This window comes from Haemorhous mexicanus, chromosome 29, assembly GCF_027477595.1.
Source record: "Haemorhous mexicanus isolate bHaeMex1 chromosome 29, bHaeMex1.pri, whole genome shotgun sequence".
Classification (NCBI taxonomy): domain Eukaryota; kingdom Metazoa; phylum Chordata; class Aves; order Passeriformes; family Fringillidae; genus Haemorhous; species Haemorhous mexicanus.
Window position 1 is genome coordinate 925,946 of NC_082369.1, and position 6,000 is coordinate 931,945.

Sequence of the window (6,000 nt, forward strand, 5' to 3'; positions counted from 1 at the left end):
ACACTGCTCCTACACCAGGGACACCAGCTGGTTTCCCCTTCCCAGGCCAGGGCATATCAAACTATATCAAATCCCCTCAGGGCAGCTTTTAAAAACCCAGTTTTTCTTTCCTACTCCTTCCCTCGAGGGGGTCAGCAGCAGAGATGCCCCACACGCCCCTGCAGAGCTGCCAATCCCCAGGGCAGCAGTCGGTGACCTCGGGGACAGAGATGGACAGGGCCAAGCAAAGTACCCAGATCCTGTAACAGAGCATGGGAGAGGCTGCTGCTTGCTTCCTTAAGTAAAGGATAAAGTTTTAATTCAAGCTGATCTCTGGGGAGAGGAGAAGGTAATTGAATCCATAGGAAGCAGCAGGGAATGAACTGAGTGACCCTGGAGCCAGGCACGAGCAAGCAGGGCTCCCAGGGGTGACAAAGCTGGGGGGACAGAGCAGCACCAGATTTGCTGTGGATTTTTTTCATCCCCTGCTCTGGACACACACACATTTCCCCTGTGCTGCCTCACAGAGCAAACAAATGTCATCTCTTCGGGAAAACTGGAAAGACTATTTTCTTCCCAACCCTTCCACCCGCTCGGAATCCTCCCCTGTGCAGCTTGCAGCAAAGTGCTCCTAATCCCCCAATTCTCTCTCTACCTGCAGGGAGAGCTGAAACCCTACCCGTCCCCTCCCCCAGCCCTCCAACCACACTAATCCATCAAATTCCCCAGCCAGCAGCCCACCCCCAGCCCCGACAGCAGCAATCCTGGCACCAGATGTCCACTGACAAAGGCAGAGCCAAGCACCAAAAAGCAATTGCCCATCACCCCTGTCCCGATGGGCCCCGGGCAGAAAAAGCGAGTTCAAAGCCCAAGGAGCAGAGCAGCATCGCAGCATCCTTCTGCCACTGCCACCCCTCACAGGAGGGACCACTGCCCTCTCTGGGGACACGGGGACCAAACTGCAACCACCTCTGAGCCCACCGAAGGGTTACAGCTCCCCTCTGGCATCGGGGATTTAAACCAGGGGTCACTGATAGGAAACAAAAGGGATTTTATTAAAAAAAAAAAAAAATCAAACCCCGAGCAAGACATCTGTGCTGTGTCCACACGAGGCTGGAGCTGCATTAGCAAGGACTTTGTTTGAAGAGAACTGCTCTGCTGCCGGCTCCCTCTGCGCCCTGCCAGGGGGGCTTTGCTGGCCAAACCCAGCTCCAGATTGGCCATCTGGATTATCTGGTTTTGCTAAACCTGACTGCCAGCCCGGCCTGGGAGACAGCACACCCATCTCCAGGGATCTGCTCACAGAGGAGGTGCAGGGCAGGGTAATTTCCCCTCCACACCCTCAGTAACCTTTCGAATGCACGAATTGTTTTACTTTTCTCCCTTTCCCTTCAGTTTGCTACCATTGCTTCCAGTTACTACACCAGCCTCCTGTGGCAAGTCCTGCTGGCTGCTCACTCTCCCAGCCTCCATCATTATTTCACAAATGCCATTTCGAGCTTTTCCACATTTCCCTCAGAGAAGAAGAGACGTGTGGGCAGGCACAGCCACGCAGGAGGGACAGGCTGGGCACGCCAAAGCCATCCCCAAAAATCCGTGTTAAAGGAGCCGGGAACAACACCCAGGAGAGGAACAACGCCCCGTTTCTACAGCTAATTAATCGCAGCACTCTTCCTGGCTGGCTTCTGAAAGGACTCCAGCTGATGGTTGTGAGCATCCCTCCTCCCTGCCACGCATCCCCGGCCCAGGGACGGCCCCTGCCACCCACGCTCCCTCCTCCTCCTCCTCCTCCTCCGCCACAAATCCGGGGGAAATTTGAACTGTCATTTTCCCTCTTACACCCAGGTTTAGTGCTGCTGCTAGAGCATCATTTTATTTATGGCATTGCTTCTGCCGTTGTAACGATCCTACATAAATTCCTCGTCCCGATTCCCCGACAATGCTTGCTGCTATTATAATAATGATCCCATCCGAATGGCACAGGTGCCATTATCAGAAAATCTGTTTGTAATAGGAAGTAACTGTAAAAAAAGGCATTACACCCAAATGAACTACTTAAGGATTACCATAACCAGGGGCCTTGCCTCAACTCCCTCAGCTGCAGCGCTGCTGCCTGCCTGCTCAGAAATAGACAGCAAGTCAAAATTAGCAGGTAAGTCATCCTGTGATTTGGGAGCTGGAGCTGCACCTGAGCACTCTGTGGCTTCATCATACAAATAAAATCTACCTCCACACAGATTTAATAAATAATTTTTGCAATGTGCTTACTAAGTGCTAACGAGAGCACTAATCAGTACATGGAGAAATGGAAACGCACCCTCACCCTTACCCCCCCACAGAAGTTACCTGAAAACAGCAAGGAAGGGCAGAACGGCCCCTTTAAGCACCCAAACTCACCCAAGTGCACACGAGATCATGCACAATTAAGGCAGAAGTCACTTCAGAAGTGGCATGAGACAGACAAGAAAAACCAAGGTCTTGCAGCGATGTGAGTTTCACAGAGCTCAGATCTCCATCCCCGCCTCAGCCTGGGCACGTTCGCAGCTCCCAGGTGCCGCCTGATTCAGGAAGTTTCACCTACCACAACAGTCATTACTCCTACAAGAGTTCTGGAAGGGCAGCTACTCCTTCAAAGAGAGCTTCCAACAGATGTTTTCCCACCGTCAGCACTGGAACAAACTCGGTGTCTCACACCTTCCACAGTCCCTAATTTCACCAGTTCATTCTTCGCACCCACAAACGCGGCATGAAATAAATTCATATGTAACAAGATTGCACTTCCCTGGTGCCGTGAGATGTGCTGCAGACTCTGCCTACTCCGACAGCAAAGCCTTGCACGGGAGCAAAATACAGCCAGGGCTCAAAATCTCTTCAAACGGAGGGCAGAGGATGGCTGGGGGGCAGTGCCTTTCATCTCCAGGGGAGCCTCACACTCGGCCCAGGTGAGCAGCCTTCCCAAGCTGTTACTACACGAGGGCTGCACAGAAGCCAGCACGAAACGCGTTTCAGCGGCTCCACTCCAGCTCTCGGCGGGGTCAGACAATCCCTCCACCTGGCCGGCAGGGCAGCCCCCAGCGCAGCACCCGGCTCGGGGATGCGCAGCCTCCGCACGCAGCCGGGGCCAGCGGCGCTGCTGCCGCTCCTGGCCGGGACCCACCCGCCGCAGACGGGGAGCAGGAGCAGGAACCGGAGCTCCTGCATCTATTCCTGGCATCGCCGCCGCCCGCCGGGAGCGGGGCGAGCCTCGCCTCGCCTCTCCTCGCTTCGGGCGGGATGATTCAGCCACGGCACTTCAGCTCTGTTCACCGCTGGACCCCAAAGCTCTTCCCAGCAAGGAGCTGCGAGCTGCTATTCCCATTCTGCAGACAAGGGAGCCAGCAGATTGCCATTCCCCCAAAGGCTGTTTTTCTGGCACGCTCCTTCGAGATTAAATCTAGTGAAATGTCTTTGCCTTACAAGAATCTGTACCCACAGGGCACTCAACAGCCAGGGTAGAGAAGGTGTTTGAAACTTGCTGTGATCAAGGTTAAGAAACATAATAAAACACCATATCCTGCTTTTCCAGCTCTTCAGGGTAATGAGGGATTTCCTCATGTATCTGCCGCAACTGTCACCTTGGCAGGAATTTAGTACTTAACACTAAATTCACTCTCTGCACACTGAGCCTTCCGCCGGTTTATTTTGGAACCTCCACCTCCCAAAAAAACCGATGCTCATCCCTTCCAAGTCAAAAGTATAGCTGGGCCTTCTCTGGTTTCAATGCCTTTGATAAATCCCTGCTTGGGCTGCAGGAGGAGGCTGCAGAGCAGGAGCCCCGGCACCGCCTCACTCCCCGAGCTGCACTCGGCCTCGGCAGGAAGACTGGGAATTATTCTGCGGGAGATGCTGTCCCTCTCCCTGCGCCAGGGACCAGCGACTCTCCCGCGGAGATAAAGGACAGCGATCCCTCCCCCGCCCCTCTCCGCGGCCGCTCTCGGAGCGGGAGCGCGCAGGAAGGCGCTCGGGCTGCTCTCGGGGATGGGCGGAGGAGGGGGCAGGAGGGACAGGAGGGATGAAGGGGAGCGAAGCCCCCTCCTCCAGCCCAGTCCCAGCGCCCCCAGCCCCAGCCAGCCCAGCGAGGGGGCGGCGGAAGGCACCAGCCCCCCGCAGGCTCCCCACGCAAATCACCGAGAAGCGCTAAACCAGCCTGATTCACTCCGAGGCAGATTTCTCACTCCTTCCCTTTTGGCGAGGCAAAAGCCCTCAACAAACCCCGAGCAGCAGCGTTAGCCCCGAAAACGGCAGGGCTGGCTGAGCCCCGCACCAACAAACACCGAGCCGGCTCCAGAGCAGAAAAGCGCCTCAGCGCAGGTGGTTTGTCATTCGCAGAGTCTCTCTCAGCAGATGTTCCCCTGTACCATGTGTGGCAATCCCAGGGCGCTCGAATTTGTGATTTTTCCTCCGCTAAGTGACGTTTTCAGGAAAAGGGAAATTAAAGGATAACAAGATGCAGCTATAGAAAGATAGAGCTGTACAGGCTAGAGAATTCTTTTTTCTTTTTTTTTTTTTTTTTTTTGGTTTTTTTTTTTTTTTTTGAGAAGAACCATAATGTTAATGTTAGAAACCGCTTTTCATATATAGCAATGATCAGCTTCATCTTTACACTTCTTTCCTTAGCTGCAGGAGAGTCCTCCAACAACGAACAATATAAATTTAAATTTAATTTCAACTGTTGCTATAACTGCCTCCAGTCAGACCAACTGCTGCGAATTCAAGTCAGAGCCTTGACGTAAGTTACCTGAGTTACCTGCAACAGAAAAGTTCTTTGCTTTTGCCAAAGTGAGAAAAGAATTATAAAGGGATGAAATGTGGTTATTTCTCATGAAAGCTCCAGCTACACAGCTCCCGCAGCCAAATGGAGTTTTTTCCCCCATCTAGTACGTTTCTAAAATTACACATTTTAGACAAATCTGCATCTTGAGCTTGAGCAGTAGCCTAATAGCACTAGCAAACAAGTCATGTAAAGCCGAGAAAATGAGTTGTATTTATGCCGGGAACGGAGCGCAGGAGCTGTGCAATGTTTACAGTGAACAAACTCTGCCCGTTACTCAAAGCTGCAGCCCGCGTCCTGCCCCGAGAGCATCGCGCACTGCCGCAGCCCCGGGCTGCCTCCAACCCATTAAAAATGAAAGGCACTTCCAGCACGGAAAGGAAGCGTAGTAAGAGGGGCGATTTGGGCAAGAGGGCGAGCCGCAGAGCTGCTCCTTTGTGCGGCCAGGGCCACGCTGGATGCGGCTGGCCCGTTTTCTCGCTCCGCAGCAAAACGCCCCTGCGAGCCCTCGGCTGGGGAGGGGGAGAGGGGAGAGGGTGGGCAGAGCCAGGGAGGGGGGAGAGGGACGGGGAGAGGGAAAGGGAGCGGAGCTCCCTCCGCAGCGCCGCCCCGCAGCCGCCCCGCTGTCCCCACCGCCCACCCGGGGCCGCTCCGGCCTCCCGAGACCCCCGCCCGCTCCCCGGGCGTGCGCGCCTAGGGGCAAACAGCTTTCCCTTGTTAAAAAACCCGTTCGATAATTACATTTTTAAAGCAAACCGACCGACTCCGACTCGTCCCGGCGCTGGCGGCCAGCGGAGGCTCCGCGGCGAGGGCGGCCCGGGGACCCCCGACCCTCGGCGGAGGGAGGGAGAGACCCCCGACCCTGGGAGGGGGGAAGGACCCTCGGCGCAGGGAGGGACCCCCGACCCTCGGCGGAGCCCAGGGCGGCCCGGCCGGGCTGGGCGGGGCCGGGGCGGGGCCGGGGCGGGCCGGGGGCGGAGGGGCCCGGCCGGGGGGACCCCGAGAGCAGCGCCGGGGGCTCCGCCGCAGCCCGGTCACTCAGCGTGCCCCCGAGCCTGCCCCTGGGGCTCCGCCGGGCCCTGTCCCCCCGTGCCGGTTCCTCTCAGACACCCCTGATGTTCCACAGAGCTGCGCCCCTCAATCGCAGGAGAATCCCCTCGCTGCGCCCCCCGCCCCGGTCACCAGGGCAGCCCGAAGGGGAAACTGAGGCA

General features: G+C 56.2%; 1 protein-coding gene across 12 annotated transcripts in view; it reads right to left on the bottom strand.

Moving 5' to 3' along the window:
* PTPRS (protein tyrosine phosphatase receptor type S) overlaps positions 1–5,689 on the bottom strand; it is a 138,120-nt gene extending 132,431 nt beyond the window's left edge. For 5 of the 12 annotated variants that reach the window (XM_059870191.1, XM_059870190.1, XM_059870187.1 and 2 more), the window contains exon 1: positions 5,531–5,689. The gene's annotated coding sequence lies outside the window, so the exon portion shown is untranslated. Of the gene's footprint in view, positions 1–2,376; positions 2,396–5,530 lie in introns of those variants that run through there. The other 7 variants (XM_059870192.1, XM_059870188.1, XM_059870197.1 and 4 more) reach the window with 3 other exon arrangements.
* Positions 5,690–6,000: the final 311 nt, after the last annotated feature.